Here is a 17,840-nt window from a genome sequence, read left to right on the forward strand (position 1 = left end):
TGCTAGAGCATGCATCGTATATTCATCGTATATTATGGGTGGAAAAGCTCACCCATCAGAGGAGATCTTAGCATCAGAATGAGCTAAAGATAACTTCAGGGCATCTCGGGAGTGCCTCTGGGCAGGTCCTCAGCTCCAAACCAGCTCAGACTGGCCCAAGTAAGGGGCCATCCGGCCAAACACTTACCGAGGGCTGTTAGGTGACACACACCTAGCTGGGTAGCTCCTCAGTAGGAACTGCTGAGTCTGCAAAACGAAACACATTCCTTCCCTGCTTTTGTCTGTTTCCCTCATACCTCCTGCGAACAGCTTTCAGCCCTGGGATTTGCGTAAATTCTCCTCACATCCCAGCTAACACCAAGCCAGACGGCGCCTCCTTTACCTCCTTGTCCCTTGGTGACTGAACAGGATGGACCAGGGGCAGAAATGAGTAAAGGCCAACTTGCACACTGAGCCAGGCGGCACCCAGACAGAGAAGTCAAATGCCATTGACGGGCTGGCGCCACGAGCTGTCTCTGACCCTGCAGAGATGTCCCCAGTCCTAGATTTTCTTTCTAGGGTAATAGCGGGACCCGTGGTTGCATTAGCTTGGGAAATAAACACTACTTAGTTCACTGTTGCCAGCAAGGGGTAAAATGGAACGGATATACATTCTATTTTACGGTTTACAATCGCTCGCGTGTTGACCTGATTTAATTTTTGCAACAAACGTGGAACCCGAAGTGTAGCAAGTTTAGCCTATTTCAAAACTCAGGTAGCTCCGAAACGGGAAGAGTCGTCGTAAGACTTTTCAGCGAGTTCCGTCTTGAGCACAGCAGCGGGGGAGGAGGCCTTCTGACCCACTCTCTCCGGTGAAACTGGTAAAAAAAAAACTCATTAAAAACAACAGCAGTGTCTCTGGAAATGGTTCTCAAGCCGTACATCAAGTGAAGAAACACTTAGGAGGAAATTATACCAAAAACTCAGGAATAACGGCAAGGCACCCCACCCTCAAGGCCCAGTGGGATAAAATTGTCCCTCGGGACCTTTGCAACCAAGGTCACAGGGCCCTCTCTCTCCCTCATCACAGGGTTGCCGGACCTTCAAGGGCAGGACACCAGGACTTCTCATGCTGCCTTCACCACTGACCGCTGAGACTACCCGCCAGGCAAGTGAAGCTAGGAGGTGGGGGCTCCGTGTTTCTTTCCAGCCCCCAGCGTGGGACTTACGCTCCTCCTAGGGTGTGGCGCCACTGAGAACCCTGGGGACCTGGTTGCCCTGATCCTGGCCGACGGGGTGGAGATTACAGGCGGGTGGAAGCAAGCCAAGAAGACCTACTCCGAGTTCTCAGCTTCCAAAGTGGGTCATTGAGAGAGAAACTTGCTGCTGTCTCCACCCACAGCTCCAGAGCCCAGGATCGGAGACCTCAGCCTGGGGGGAGGGAGGGGAATGACGCCATAAGACAAAGGGCTCTGGTCTCCAGGAAAGAACAGGATAAGAGACAGCTCAGAGAAGTACTCCTTGGGTCCAAACTGAGGTCAAACACTGACTGACCTTGGGAACTCACCCTTCAAAGGAGCCCACACCTCACTGAATTGTTTTGGGGAGCATAGGCCTCAGGGCATTGTTGGAAACAAGGGAGCACTCAGCCAGCCATTACTGGAGTTTAACAGCTTGGCAGTGGGCAGGTGAAGAGGCAAAGACAGCCGTGCCCACCCCCCATCATCCCAGGTTGACTGCCCCAACCTCCTGAGGAGGCTTCACATTACAGGAGGGGAATAGACTTCCTTAAAATCGTACAGTCACTAAAAGAATAAGCAAGAGAAATATGCAAATAGGGGCCCCTGGGTGGACTTCGGGTCAGGTCATGATCTCCCGGGTTTGTGAGTTCGAGCCCCGCGTCGGGCTCTGTGCTGGCAGCTCAGAGCCTGGAGCCTGCTTTGGATTCTGCGTCTCCCTCTCTCTCTCTGCCCCTTCCCCACTCATACTCTCTCTCTCTCTGTCTCAAAAATAAATAAACATTAAAAAAATGTTTTTAATTAAAAAAAAAAGAAAGAAAGAAACGATCCCAAACAGTAGCTGGGATCCACAGAACAAAGGAAGAGATCCAGAAACAAATTATGAGGCTGATATACCAAAAGCTGTAAGTATTCAGCTACCTTTCTTTCTCTTCTCAGCTTATTAAAAAAAAAAAAAAGAAAAAGAAAAAAAAAAAGCAACATCAAATTGTATAAAGTAAAACTTTTAGCAATGTAATGTTGAGTCTGTAACATCCATAGCTGTAACTCCTGTCTAACATCACTGGAGAGGTCAAGCAGAATATGGGTATGAGGTTTCTAGATCTCCCGGAATTAAGTTCATGTACGTGTGAGGCTATGTCTGATAAGTTAAGAGATCTGTGGTAAGAACCCAGACATACTGGGGAGACCACTCAAATATACAGTGAAGAAAAAGAAAAACGTTACAAAAAAACCAAGTGACGCATTTTTAAATATGCACTTCATGCAAAAGAAAGCAGTAAAGGAAAAAGAGAAATAACTCCTGAGATGTGGGAAACAGAAAGTAATCTTTCAGACAGAAATACAGCTCTGTCAATACAGTAAATAGGAATGAGAACAGGAATCCAAGCAAAGGCAGAAATCTGCAGATGCAACGTTTAAAAAAGCAAGGTCTGTCCGTTTGCCGTCTGTGAAAGATACACCCTCAGTTCAAAGGCACCAACAGGTCGAATGCAAAACGATCAAGAGATACATCAGGCAAACAGCTACCACAAAAACACTGGTGTGGCTGTACTAACAGCATTTTTAAAACAAACCCGACACTTGTTACCAGCAATAAAAGCAAGCATTGTGTAAGGATAGAAGGGTCGATATATTAGGACTATATGACAGTTATAATCATGCCTTCTGACGACAGAGCACCAAAACAGGCGGAGAACAAATGGACAGAAATGTGGGAATGAGGGGCAATTCAAAGGGAACGGGTGGAGACTTCAGGGTCTGGCTCTCAATAATGGGTAGAACGACATCAGAGAAGATCCAGGAGGTAATACAAGACTTCAGCAACCCTGTAATTCCACTCGGCCCCATAGACATCTGTAAAGTACTCAACACAACATCAGCTGGATACGCACGCTTGTCAAGGGCACAGGGAGCCCCGTCCGGCATAGACCACATGCTAAGCCATAAAACGGACCTTGGTCAATTAAAAATGTAGAAATAATTCACAGGACACCCAGTTTGTCAGCTGAGAGCACCCAGAACTGCGGGGCCCCCCCGGAAGGTTTGTTTGCTCGCTTGCTTGCTTCCATGGGATGTGATGTTTGCCCTGATGCCCAGTTGTTTTGAGCCACTGTCTTTGAAGTCGGGGGCTCGGGTGCCGCGGGGAGCGGGGCAGGAGCTGGAGGCGGAGAGAATGGCACCCTGGTCTCCACCAGCAGCTCTCAGCCTGGACCCGCCTCCCCTCCACTTGGGCGCTCCCTGCAGAGGCTGCCCCAAGGTCAGGTCAGCTCATATCCACAAAAAAACCGGACACAACAAAGACTTAAATTTAGACCAGAAAAAATAACACTGATGATTAGCAGAAGAGACATGCCTATGGTCAATGAACCCCCCCCCCCAAAAAAAAAAGAAAACCTACTAAGAGGCTAAAACAAGATTTGGGGATTTTCTTTTCAAAAAGCCACCATGCAGCAAGGAACTCGAGAGACATCCCGCCCAAACTTCTCATGACAGGATGAGGTCACGTTCTCACAATTACTTTCAGCTGGAAAAATAAAAATGCATTCATTGCATACACACACATATATGTAGTTTATTTTTAAACCATGGTATTTTTTTCTTCCTTTTTTTTTTTTTTTTTTACTATTTTCTGTTAAAGGTCACTTCACATTTACATGTAGGTGTGGCTGAGCTTCAGTTTAGCATAACATGATATTTGGTCCTCGCAGAGCCCAAGTTACTGGGCACAAAATGGTTGAACAGAAATGCCATGAATTGCATATTCAAGCAGTACTAAGTAGAAAGTATGAGGTTTCTTGCCATCCTAGAAATCTAATTTGTAGTTCATTCCTCAATTAGGAAGTCACTTTTCCAACCCCAACCGGAAGGCGTGAAGTTTAACCCTTCTTGTAGGCAAGAAGTCCCCCCCGCCAAAATCCCAAATGAGGAGCACGTATTTGTGGGAGCAGACAGGGTGGTCAGGCTGAGCTCAGAGAGGAAGGAGCTTACATTCGGATAATAAGGAACCAGAGACTGGCATCTGTAGGCTGGCATTCCGTCAAAAGTTTCAATGTATGTAATCTGCAGGGTGTCTCTGGGTATACATGTTCTGCTGAAATGTATTCATGCATAATTATTCTAACTAAAGGTGTCTGGTGACCTTAAACTCGAAGGAGATTTTGTTGTCTTTTTTTATTTTTTAATTTCAAGGTGAAATAAACTTCTGATAGCTTTCTACTGTGTGTGTGAGTGTGTGTGTGTTTTCTTTTATATCAACAGACACAAAATACGTCCATCATGAAGCAGAAGTTTTTTAAGTGGAACCACCATTTCCGTGTCTCCCTCTTTAAGGGGGGCAGATCTGTTTCCCCCAAGTTCCAGGACCCTGACTCCACGAGGTACAATAGGTCTACATACCTACCAATATTCTCTTTTTGTATAAAATGCAGGGGAGCTTCTGGGGATAATGTTTAAAAATTGCACAAGGGCAGGGGCGTCTGGGTGGCTCAGTCGGTTAAAGCATCCGACTTTGGCTCAGGTCATGATCTTGCGGTTCGTGAGTTCGAGCCCTGCGTCGGGCTCTGTGCTGACAGCTTGCCTGGAGCCTGTTTCGGATTCTGTGTCTCCCTCTCTCTCTGCCCCTCCCCCACTCACACTCTGTCTCAAAATAAATAAACCTTAATTTTTTTTTTTTTTAAATTGCACAAGGGCAAAGAATTTCCTGGGATGAAGAAGCTTGAGACCCTAACCCTTTCCTCCGGGTTCAGGAATTCTTCGGATAGTTCACATAAACTTCTTTGAATACTTCAACAATCAATGAAGGACAGCAGGGGCAAAGTCACCCTGGGGTGAGCCTCCGTGTGCCCCCTGAAGTCACCAGCTAGGGTTGGGGGGCTGGTTCTGGACACAGCCCAGGACCAGTGACAGAGCCCACAGCCAAGCCTCGTCCAGGAAGTTCGCGAAGCTGGGGAACACACAGGTGTTTGGAGTAAGTTCCAAGAGGAGCCCAGTGGGGGCTCAGACTGACTCTGGTTAGAGGAACAGCCGAGAACACACTAGAACCATTGGCACGGACTCCATCTCCCATCCTGCCATGGGTACAGCTTCCTGCCCACCTGATTCCAAGGTGGCGTGGCCGTGGGCTCCTGCAGCCCTTCCTGCAGACTCTGCCTGTGCCCTCAGCCTGACGGGGGCAACAGCCACAGGACGGAGAACAGTATCACACCTCTGGCCTGAGGATCAGATTTCAGACTTCTCCACTGTCCTCTTGGCTCCTAGAGCTCTCTTGGACATGTTATTTCCTGTGCCTGAATTTCTGGGCAGAATTAGAACTTTTTCCTTTTCATGAGACGGAGGGAACTGAGGAGAAGAAGAAAAATGAACGGGCTCTATGTTTGCAGATCACAGACGGAGTCATGTCATGCAGAGGCCGAGAGAAATCACCTGCTTTCCTACATCAAACCACCCAACAGGAGAGGACAATGGCTACGTGGAGCTTGGAGCTCTGTAAGGTGAGTTCAGCTTTTCTTAGCCCGTCTTCTTATTGTGTTCCCGAATTTCACATTTAAAGAGCCCACTGTTCTGTAATTAGGGGCAGGTACTCGGATCATGTGGGTCCTGCGCTGTTACTTTAATTCGGATTCCAAATTAGATGGTTTTGGCCACAACCTTCTGAGCTTCCTGACTGTGAACTCACAGACTTCTTTCTTCCTTCAAATACTTCATGCCGTACTTACATTAGAAACACACCACAAATGGGGCGCCTGGGTGGCTCAGTCGTTTGAGCGTCCGACTTCGGCTCAGGTCATGATCTCGCACTCCGTGAGTTCCAGCCCCGCGTCGGGCTCTGTGCTGACAGCTCAGAGCCTGGAGCCTGCTCCGGACTCTGTGTCTCCCTCTCTCTCTGACCCTCCCCCATTCATGCTCTGTCTCTCTCTGTCTCAAAAAATAAATAAACGTTGAAAAAAATATTTTAAAGAAAGAAACACTCCACAAAAACCATACCAAGCCTTAAATGGACTGTTAACAAAACAAGAAATAAAGGGAAAAAAATAATGCTGTGAAAACGCTGCATATTAAATAGAGGAATGAATGCAAGTATTTTTCTGAAGTCTGCATTTTAAAGATAAACAAATCTTCAAAATTCCCCTCTGAGATTCTTTCAATGTATTAATACATTCGCTGGAAGCTTGAAGTTTATTCTCTGAAAAAATTAGCAGAAAGAATTAGCACATTGTGCCTCAAAAGAATACTTTAAGATGCTTTCTCCTTCGGCATGAAATTTTATTCTTAAGGGGCTAAAATAAAAAACAATGAAGGTAAGAGCTCAGTAAGCCCCCCCCCGAAAAGACATTGTTGAATTCAATTATTCATTTTCGTGAAGAGTTTACATTCATATTTGAGAGCAGTTTACAATGGAGAAGAACAAATTAGAAACTAAATAAAACTTGAGGCTTCAAAAAGTAGCATTGTCGTTTATTTCTTTTGTTTTGTTTTGAATTCTACACATCTTTCGGCAACTAATGAAAATACTCAGGGAACTTTCGGCAACTCAGGGAAAATACAAAGCGGGCCCCTCTTCCCGCTTCTTCCACACCCTAATAGGCTCTCTGGACAGATTTGAAGATTGATTCAAATTGATGTGCCTGCACGGGGTGCCCGGGTGGCTCAGTCGGTTAAGCACGGCTCAGGTCAAGATCTCACAGTTCATGGGTTCAAGCCCCAAATCGGGCTCCAGGCTGACAGTGGGGAGCCTGCTTGAGATTCTCTCTCTTCCCCACCCCCCCACCCCCGCTCTCTCTGCCCGTCCCCCACTTGCAGGCACACACGTGTGCTCTCTAAATCAGTAAATAAATAAACTTTGAAAAGAACTTAAAAAATGTTTCGATGTGCCAGCACCTAGCATCTACCAGGAACCAGAGACCGTGAGGGTGACTAAAAATCTCATTCCTGATATCAAGTTGCTCCTAACTATGTGGGTGAGACAGAATACATATCAAGAGAAGACATGACGGAGGGGCCAAGGCGGTACTTACGAGAAGCAGGAGCAAAAAACATTCATCCGGGCAGGGGTGGGGTGGGGAGGTGGCGCGGGGGAATAAGGACAATAGCGAGAGCCAGGCGTTGACATGTCATCCTCAAAATCGGTGTTAATTCTTCCCCGTGCGAAGACATATGAAAGTGAGCCACGTCTGGAGGGGGAACCACCAGACGAAGTAGGGAAGCGCAAGTGGCAAGATCAGGGCCCGAGCGCCAGGGGCCCCAGGAAGGAGGAAATTACAATCATCCCTTGTTGCTCAGTTTTCGATTCCCGGCAGCCATGAAGCCCCTGAGACTTCAAAGGAGTTAAATGTCTTGCTGAACGAGTTCCCACCTTTCGTAAATCACGGGACTGAACCGAAAACAGGGTGTTTCCCTCCTTTGTGCTGCAGAAAGAGGGAGGAAGAAGGAATCGTGAGGGTTTTCCAAGGATGGTAAGGCAGGACCAAGAAGCAAATTTGCCATCGTGATTTTAATTTTCCTGAGCCTCCTCCTCATTGAGAATTTCACGAAGTTACTGTTTATAAACCCTGCCTCTTTGGTGGATCGGCTGATTTCTGAATTCTCTGGGAGATCTAGTGTCTCCCTAGGCAAGGTGGCCGCCACTTTGATCTGATGTCTGAGGCCAGAAGAGACGCTTCGGCCAGGCAGAGAGGCTTGAACCCTCGTAGATGGAGGAATATCGGGCGGGAGGGTGTTCGCTGCCATCCCAACTCTCACTGGCCCTTTTTCAGGCCATAAATCAACTGTTTGTTGGCAATTTTTTTCACTATGGGATTTGGGTGCTGACACAGATACGTCTATAGCTGCTGTATTTCGACTGGATCTCTCATAATTTATGACAAAACAGCATTCCCACAAGCGCTAGCATCTAGGTTGTGGCTTGTTGTACCGTAACATATACCAAAAGTGAAGGAGACGATTTTGTTTCATCCATTACCTCCTGCGAATGTTTGTAAACTTCTGGAGTGTAGACATTGGAACCACCTGCAGGGCTTAATTAAAAAGTTTCTCCTTTCCTCCTACCACCCACCCTTACCGGGGAGGATTCCCATCAGATTTTTAAGGCTCCCAGGTGATTCTGATGATCAACAAAGCATGGGAAATACCAAATTAGAGTTCCCTAACCATAGTAGCATACCATTTCAATGTATTAGCATAATTTACTTTAAGGATAATTCACACGTTCATAATCATTAAATAAAAGGATGACACCAGACGAATGTAATCCTGAACTGTACCCGTCCTGGGGAAGAATGGGGCGTGGGAGCCATGGACCACGCTAGCAAAACGTGAACAAGACACATCTAAGTCCTGGAGGGCAGAGCTCAAGTCCTTGCTTCTCCCAGTGGACCTCGGGCCAGCAGCTCTGGCCTCCCCTGGCAGCTTGTTAGAAATTCAGACCCACCCAGACCTACGAAATAGAATCTGCAGAGTAACAGATTATTGAGTGATTCCTACACGTAGGAAATCTTAAGAAGCCATAGAATAATTGTTCTCCACCTCGGCTGCCTATAGAATCACTTGAGACAATCTTTAACCCAGCAATTCCAGTGTCCCACCCTAGAGTGACCCTATCACGCTCTAGGGCTGGAGCGTGGGCATCACTGTTTTGAAACCAGCAGCTATTTCTGTGTTATAATACCATTTATGTCTTTAAAGAAGAGAAGCGGGGGGCGACTGGGTGGCTCAGTCGAGTGTCTGACTCTTGATTTCCGCTCAGGTCATGATCTCACAGTTCGTGGGTTCAAGCCCTGCATCAGGCTCTGTGCTGACAGCATGGAGACTGCTGGGATTCTCTGTCTCTCTCTCTCTGTCTCTCTCTCTCTCTCTGCCCCTGCCCCACTTATTCTCTCTCTGTATCTCTCTCAAAATAAATAAATAAAACTTGAAAAAAATAAAAAGAAGGCTTTTCTCCCACTTCGAAGTGGAAAGCCAGTGAGGACCTCCTTCCACAAATTTGAAACTGGGGTTCAGTGTGTTACCCATTGGGGTCAAGCATCACATTGGGCCCACACACCGGCTGGGGAAAGACTTCTGGGCTCGGACAGCTGTGTGTGTGCGGGCCAGCTCCTTCGACTCTGCTGGCACCAAGGTTTTGCTGGTGTTGACCCTCTGACAGGCCGCCCCTGATGACCCCACCTCTTTTCCATTACCGGCACATGTTAAATAATGTCCAGTCTGTCTCCTTCACTTCACCTGGGATGAAAAGTTGTCACATAACTTTTTGTACAGATGGAAGAATAAAGCTAATACGTATTATCACGTCTCTAATCCTAAACCATTAATGATTTTTTTTTTATTTAGAGGAACAAGAAAGAAAGAAAGTATTTCATTTACAACCAATTTTTTCCCAATATCACGCTTTCCAATAGGTTATGATACGTGAAAAATAAAAATTAACCATAATGGAACTGAGTTGTCTTCAGGCTTATAAAATTCGAGGTCAGATGATGTGTTCAGCCCCATAAAGCAAAACGTTCAATGTGTCGACTCACATCCCTCAAGTGCAGCTGCGTTCGTAAGGGGACACAGCTTAGGTGACGCAGAGCAATGGGTGTCCCAGGAGCCCCGTCAGACACTGATCTGTACAGTTTTCTCCTACTAAATTCCTGCTACGAGGTTATTAATTCAGAGAAGAGGCTTTCATTTTGTGTTAAAATATTTGTCATACTCTGGGGTGCCTGGGTGGCTCAGTCGGTTGAGCATCCGGCTTCGGCTCAGGTCATGATCTCACAGTCTGTGGGTTCGAGCCCCGGGTCAGGCTCTGTGCTGAACGCTTGCTGGGAGCCTGGGACCTGCTTCGGATTCTGTGTCTCCCTCTCTCTCTGCCCCTCCCCCACTCACGCTTTGTCTCACTCTGCTTCTCAAAAACAAATAAATGTAAAAAAAAATTTTTTTTTCATAAAATATTTGTCATACTCTTACCTGCCATGTGGCCCTAGCATCACCCATCTGCACATTAGTTGATAAAGAACCCAAGAGATGCTCAAAACTGTCATTCATTCAAAAATATCATAACCTCGGGGCACCTGGTGGCTCAGGCAGTTAAGTATCTGACTCTTGGTTTCAGCTCAGGTCATGACCTCACGATAGGTGAGTTTGAGCCCCGAGTCAGGCTCTGTGCTGTCAACGCAGAGCCTGAGGGGGGGGGGGGGGGGGGGGGGGGGGAGGGGGCTCGATCCCATGACCCTGGGATCATGACCTGAGCCAAAATCAAGAGTTGGCTGCTCAACCAACTGAGCTACCCAGGTACTGCATTCATTATTTCATTTTACAAATAAGGACATCGAAATAATCTTTTTTTATGTTTATTTTTGAGAGAGAGAGAGAGAGAGAGAGAGAGAGACAGAGAGAATGAGTGGGGGAGGGGCAAAGAGAGAGGGAGACACGGAATTGGAAGCAGACTTCAGGCTCTAAGCTCTGAGCACAGAGCGCGGCGTGGAACTCAAACCCACGAACCATGAGATCGTGACCTGAGTCGAAGTCAGACGCTCAACCGACTGAGCCACCCAGGTGCCCCAGGACATTGAAATAATATTTCACGTGCACACATTGATTTGGAGGTCACTCTTCCTTGAATTACCGCTCTCGGATCACTGAAGAGTCGCAATTACCGCCAGTCCCATAGCTGACGTGGGAGCACCCACTAAGCAGGAGGTTGAAGGATACCTTGGCCTCAGTGCTCAATGAGCTTGCAGTTCACTTAGGAGGAAACGATTTTCTGAATTGAAACTTTTACGGAGCAAAATGCAGTGTTTATAGTAACACAGTGAGTAATTCAGATAATGAAGCCTGGAAAATAGGAAATGGAACTCCGACCTTTGCCACACGGCACCACTTGGGTGGGGGCCGTCACAGCATGCTGTCACCATGGGGGGGGGGTGGCCTGGAGCATCACAGCGCCCCCCCACCCCCAGGTCTAGAATCTACTACACGGGGAGAGCGGACTCCATGTTATGAGTGAGGACCAAGCTGGCCATCATGATGAAAAGGACGGGGCACTAAAATGAGTCAGGAGTGGGGGCGCCTGGGTGACTCAGTCGGCTGAGCGTTTGACTTTGGCTCAGGTCGTGATCTCCTGATTCATGAGTTCCAGCCCCGCGTCGGGCTCTGTGCTGACAGCTCGGAGCCTGGAGCCTGCTTCGGATTCTGTGTCTCCCTCTCTCTCTCTCTGCCCCGCGCCTGTTTGCACTCTGTCACTCTCTCAAAAACAAAATAACATTAAAAAAAAAAAAAGAAAGAAAGAAAGAAAGAAAGAAAGAAAGAAAGAAAGAAAGAAATTTAAAAAAATGAGTCGGGAGGGAGAAGAGGCTTGGGATGGCTGTTGTGATTCTCGATGCAACAGAAATTTCAACTCCGACACCCCGGGTCTTCTGTGTCTCCAGCTAACGTAGCCTGAAGTCGGCTCACTGCAGACACTAACTCTGAGCGCTCTTGGTTCAAAGCGCGCTTCTGTTCTGGTGAATTCCCTCACCGTCGCTTGCGGCTGGACGGCACTCATCACGTGCTGCCCAGGGAGCCTGCGAGCCCGTCCAAAGGCAGAACCGAGCTGTCCCAGGATGGAGACGCTTTCATCGTCCTGTCTGCGGTTGCTGCTTCCAAGTCTGCAATCCTCCCTGGATCGAATCCAGAGCCTCCTGCCTCGTAGACATAAATAAATGCTTGCTGGGCCTGAAGCCTTTGCCGGAAGAAAGAAAGGAGAAGCAATACCCACTTTTCTTTTCTCATCCTCAGGGCTGGGAGCAGAAGAGGGGCCCCATAATAGACAAGGGGCGTTGCAGGCTGTTCCTTTACACCGGGGTTGCGAAGTGACTACTTGAAAGTCAAGTCTGCTCAAAGCCCTCTGGGTCTGACTGACAGGAGAGGGCCATGTAGTTAGCCACAGGCCCCACCCACCTCTACCATACCTTGCACTGTACTTAGGGTACCAGCTCTGCCCCCGAAATCATTTGAGTTTGTAAATGATCCAGAAAGCAATCCCTAGATCCAGAAAGCAATCACACCCCAGAAAAGATTAGACATCACGTTTGTCTGCTAACAGTTTGGACTGACAAACAAGTGTGTTATTTTGGAGGCTTTTAAAACACATTTAAGCCAATACACTGTGGTTCTAAAATAAGCATCAGGTGGTTTCTCGGTGAGTCTCACTATAGGTAACTGCCATGATCTCAAAGTTTGGTTACTAGACAGAGGATAAGAAATGGTTCAAGCTTCTGTGTGGACTTCTAGAGAATGTTTGTGAAAAGACACCATGTTCTTCCGTGCATGTTCTGTGATTTTCGGCCTTCGTCTTCTCTCGGGGCAAGACAAATCCTTAAAATTAGCTTTGGCAGAGACAGGATCACTTTTCTCCGGGTTCGTTATATAGAAATCTAGTTATCCAGAGATATGCATGACACAGACTCCCTCCCAGCCCTTTTATAAAGACCCACCCCTTACACTGTGAGCCCAGGGAAGTCTTGAATTTCTTTGACTGTCTGTCTCTTCACCTGTCAAGTCGGAAATGTGCCCATCTGAGCAGGTTACTTGAGGAATTCAAGAACGAGTGGTTAGTGAGCGCTTACTAGGTTTCAGGCCCCACTGTGAGTGCTCTACACGTATGGGTTCATTTGTATTCACACTAACCCAAGACAGGACATGCTATTACTGACATGAACTGTGAGATCATGACCTGAGCCGAAAACAAGAGTCGGACGCCCGACCGACTAAGCCACGCAGGTGCCCCCCCAAACGGATTCTTACAATTGCAACGTTTTCTGCAGAACACTTTGCAACCTGTGTGTACATGCTCCTTCTGTAAATTAGAATATCCTCGCGAACATCTTAGCCTTCTCAAGGTAAAGGAAGGTAATGGTGTGTGTTGAGCTGCACAATAACACAGCCTTGTTCCGAAGCCGCCAAGGTGGGCACATTTTCCCCTTAAATGGACATATACGTTCGCCACCATCCGTCATTCACTTAGGAGAGTTTGTATCTTCTCTCTTAAAAATCGCATTAGAGGCTCTTGAGCCTTGTTTTCCGAATGCATTTGCTGCCAACAAACCCCCCCCCCCCCCGCCCGCGTCTCTTCTTATGAGAGCTACACTGAGAAAGTAATGAATGACTTTGTTAGAATCTAGTGTTTAATGGAAGCGTAAATAGGCAAAGAGCATCAGCCTGATGGACTCCTTTACGGGAAAGTTTTGTAAGCACCAGAGCAGATAGCTTGTGTCCCCCCAAGGTAACACGGTGTGTTCCAAGGCTCTTCCCTGTGTTGCAGACCATTTGGACAGCCAAGTGTGTGAGGGCCAGATGAGGGAGGATGGCTGTGTTTGTCTTGGCCTCCTAACGTCCTCAAACATGGATAATATTTTGCAGCCATGCCACTTACTTGTCTACACAAGCTAAATGCTCTATCGTAATTATCCTTCAAGACAAGTGCCTGCACCTGACGACTGGTCTAGACCAGTGACATTGACGAGGTCTAATTCTCATTCCTCTGATGCATCTGTCAGTGACAATCGTCTTGCTGAGAAGGATGGATGGTGTCAGCAGGGGACTCCAAAAAGGTCTCTCGAGCTTTCTGTGGTCCTGCGGTCCTTTCACTAAAAGCTCTTAGTAATAGGAAGCTCTCTGCTTGGAAAGAGACTCGACTCGGTGTTGGAAACACGCTAAAAACGGCTGGGCTCTCACAGGTGATTTTAGTGAGTTATAATGAAGAGTCACCAGAGTCTGAGTGTCTGTGGACACCACGAGGATGACAAGATGACAAGCATTGAACTGAGAAGCTTGTTGCAACGTTACGAAGGGATTCCATAAAAACCTCTTATCAAATTAAAAGGATTACAGAGGATCCGGTGAGCTCCCAGAAGCATGCTAGACACATTAATCACGGGGACCACCAACGCCTGCCCCTGCCCTCAGGAGCTCTTAGAATATACTCATGGTTGTTCTTTGAGCCCTGAATCCCTGCGAGAGTTTGAAAAATTAGACTGCAGGGGTGCGTGACTTAAGCGGCCGACTCTTGATTTCAGCTCGGGTCATTATCTTGCTTGCGGTTTGTGAGCTCGAGCCCTGAGTCAGGCTCCACACTGACAGTGCTCTTGGGATTCTCTCTCTTCCTCTCTCTCTGCCCCTTCCTCCCTCTCTCTCTTTCTCTCCCTCTCTCTCTCTCTCTCTCTCTCTGTCTCTCTCAAGAAATAAACTTAAAAAAATAATAAAAATAAAAATAAGAATTTGACTGTATTTTCACTGCCAACTCATCAAAAGCGAACTCTAGGCCGCTGAGGTTTCACCAAAGGATATTCCCCTTTATTTAGTGTTTTTATTTATTTTTGAGAGACAGAGTACAAGTGGGAGAAGGGCGGAGAGAGAGGGAGACACAGAATCGGAAGCAGGCTCCAGGCTCTGAGCCATCAGCACAGAGCCCGACGCAGGGCTCCAACTCATGAATTGCAAGATCATAACCTGAGCTGAAGTCGGATGCTCAACCGACTGAGCCACCCAGGCACCCCCATGGCATACTTTCTGAAGAGGCAGGTGGCTATAAAGAAAGTTCTAGAACTAAGAAAAGCCCAGAACAAAGACAGTGGTTGATGTGTGTCTCGACATGAAGTCACGCTCTGGTTAAGTCTGTTGGTGTGCTGATGATATGTGAATTTTAATTATAATATTTGATACAGAATTTATTTCCTCATTTTTCCATGTGTTCAGCCTTCATGGAGCCAAGGATGTGTTAGACACTGAAGAATAACAACTCAGCCTTTTCTTCCCTCCCGAATTCACAATCCAAATGGTGATGGGGCAGGGACGGTCTGTTCTACAAAGAACTCAGAAAAAGGTACACAGGGTCTAAAACTATAGAAGAAGAAGTCACTAACTCTGCTTTGCGAGGGTCCAGAGAAGGCTTCGTGTGCCGGGATGTCAAGTGAGACCTGGTATTAGTTAGGCTCAAAGGACGCTGTGTATTTCCTGGATGTGTGGAAAAAGTAACAGGCTGTCTATGCAGAAAAGTAGGCAGTGACCGGATCATGGATGAGTTTACCAGATGACAAAGTGTGAAACTTCACCTATCCTGATGCTTCAGAGCACAACAAGGAAACATTCAGGTTTCAGCTGTCAACATGGCTCTGGCGGCAGAGAAAAGCCTGGGTGGGGAAGGGCAGGGCGGTCCCGATCGCCATTGGTGACAAAGATGTGATGGAGACATTGCCAGTGGAATGACGAAGAAGTCAGAGAATTCTAGGTGAAAAGCGACGTACCTGAGGACTAATTCGACGGGGGGCACCTAGGAAGTCTGACAGGCTTTGGCAGAAATGACAACATTAACTGAGGTAAGAGTAGAGGAGAGTTAGATGATGTGAACAATTCAAGTTCCCTGGGTGTACAATCTCTTATCTCACATCGGCCATGCACCATGGAAGGAGGTACTATATGAACATTTGTGCTTTACAGATGAGAATACCAAGGCTTAGAGAAGTTGGCCAACACTTCTCAGTCAACAACTCTTTTTTTTCTTTTAATATGTATCTATTTTTGAGAGAGAGACAGAGTGCAAGCGGGGGGAGGGGCAGAGAGAGAGAGAGGGAGACACAGAATCCCAAGCAGGCTCCAGGCCCTGAGCTGTCAGCACAGAGCCCCACACAGGGCTTGAACCCACGAACTGTGAGATCATGACCTGAGCCGAAGTCGGATGCTCAACCGACTGAGCCACCCAGGCGACCCTCAGTCAACAACTCTTAAATGAAAAGCGCAGAAGAGGGGAAGAATCCGAGTCTTTCCCTGAAAGAGCTAGGCATACTTCACGGCTTCCCCCTGCCTCTCTCCTCGCTCAACTCCTTGAGGACGAGGCCTGTAGCCTATGTGGTCCACTTTCCCTCCAGTACTTACTATGTGCCTAGCACACAGCAAGGATGAAAAATGTGTGGTTTGGAACATGACTGCGCCTTGGACATAGAGCTGGTGACACCAGTGGCCCAGACTAATGCTCTTACTTATTGGTAACTCGTCCTTAAATTCCTTATTCACTCAGGATTGCTGTGACCTAGAGCGAAGCGTGACCAAACACTAGGGGCCTCAAAACGGCACACGTTGGTTTTTAAGCTATTGTCGAAACCCACCCTATTCCTTGAGGCTGGGTCCAACCCATGAAACGTCACGGGTGCTTTGTCATAAGTTCCCTGGAGGCTCAGCAAACAGGGGCAGGAGGGGAAGGTGGGAAGAAGAGGAAGGACTCAGTCCACATCACCTTACCAATAGTTCTTCATCCTGGCAGTGAGAGTTGGTTTCCCTTCACGCTTTTCCCAACACCTCAGGAGCCAGCGTGAACCCACCACCATGACGGTTGGCCAGAGGCTGCAGGCCCTTCAGGGGGGCTTCCCCAGTGCTCCCTCAGCACCCCTCTGCTGCCACAGCGACCCCTGAGCCTTTCAGTCTTCCCATATCTGCTCAACCAATCCCTCCTATTAGAATCCTGTCCCTGGGGGTGCCTGGATGGCTCAGTCGGTTAAGCCTTTGACTCATGATTTTGACTCAGGTCATGATCTCACAGTTCATGGGTTCAAGCCCCACGTCAGGCTCCATGCTGATGGTGCACAACCTGCTTGGGGTTCTCTCCCTGCCTCTCTGCCCCTCCCTTTCTCCCTCTCTCTCTCTCTCTCAAAATAAATAAATAAACTTAAAAATAAAATAAAATAATGAAATAAAATGAAATCCTGTCCGTGGGAATAACCAGCGTCCGTTCTGTCTTCCCGACTGGTTAATGATGGACAGAGAGTGTCAGACGTTTATTTCCCCCTTTCTGCTGAAGGAAACTCTCAAATCCTCCAGCAGAAAATTCTCGTGGGCGGGGAGGCAGGCTGTCTGTCCTGATGATGGAGCTCCCCAGCCACCTGGTAAGGTACACGCGAGGAAAGCCTCTTCTCCCCACCTTCCCCCACTGCCCGTTTGCCGAGCCTCCAGGAAACTGCTGGCAAAGCACCTGCGAAGTTTCAGGGACAGACATCCGCAGAGGAGGGCACCACGTTCTGGCCAGAAAGCATCAGTTGGGTCGCTGCTCAGAGTTCACTGACCTCATCCGCTGAATATCAGAGAAGGAAAAAAAGAATAGTTGAATCTCCTGACTTGTCTCCAAATGGCAAATTTCCACCGTCCATTACTTTATGGACTAGCTGTTCGACTCAGTCCTAAATGATCTGATAGACACTGTGCCTTAAAATTATTTCTGATTCAAGCACTCCTGCTGGACAATCATGGATATTTTTATTGATTTTTCTTAAATATAATTGCTCACTATGATCTTCAGTATCTCCCCCAAAAGACAGAAAAGCTCGCTGGTCCAAAACTTCAGAGAGTGTCCACACTGTGCTTAATGGTGATCTGTTTTATTCAGCTGATCGGTGGTTTTTACTGTGTTTGGTACCAGCTGATAAATGGCAAGACAGAATAAACTACTGTTTAAATGCCAGCAGAATCCTCTAAAGGTTTGTTAGCTTTCGAAAGAAAGAAAGAAAGAAAGAAAGAAAGAGGAGTGAGGGAGGGAGGGAGAGAGAGAAAGAAAGAAAGAAAGAAAGAAAGAAAGAAAGAAAGAGGGAGGAGTGAGGGAGGGAGAGAGAGAGAGAA

The 17,840-nt window shown here is 47.4% G+C and overlaps 2 long non-coding RNA genes across 2 annotated transcripts; one reads left to right on the forward strand and one right to left on the reverse strand.

Annotated features, from left to right (window-relative positions):
• Window positions 1-7,324: 7,324 nt before the first annotated feature.
• Window positions 7,325-10,285, reverse strand: LOC121044543 (uncharacterized). The gene is made up of 2 exons (XR_005797339.1): window positions 10,167-10,285; window positions 7,325-7,624 (listed from the first exon to the last, which is right to left on the reverse strand). It is a non-coding gene; the product is annotated as an uncharacterized LOC121044543 (long non-coding RNA).
• A 4,656-nt stretch (window positions 10,286-14,941) lies between these two features.
• LOC121044544 (uncharacterized) lies at window positions 14,942-17,517 on the forward strand. The gene is made up of 2 exons (XR_005797340.1): window positions 14,942-15,553; window positions 17,214-17,517. It is a non-coding gene; the product is annotated as an uncharacterized LOC121044544 (long non-coding RNA).
• Window positions 17,518-17,840: the final 323 nt, after the last annotated feature.

The sequence above is a fragment of the Herpailurus yagouaroundi genome, unplaced genomic scaffold (assembly GCF_014898765.1).
Source record: "Herpailurus yagouaroundi ecotype Mexico unplaced genomic scaffold, PumYag 188, whole genome shotgun sequence".
Taxonomy (NCBI): Eukaryota; Metazoa; Chordata; class Mammalia; order Carnivora; family Felidae; genus Herpailurus; species Herpailurus yagouaroundi.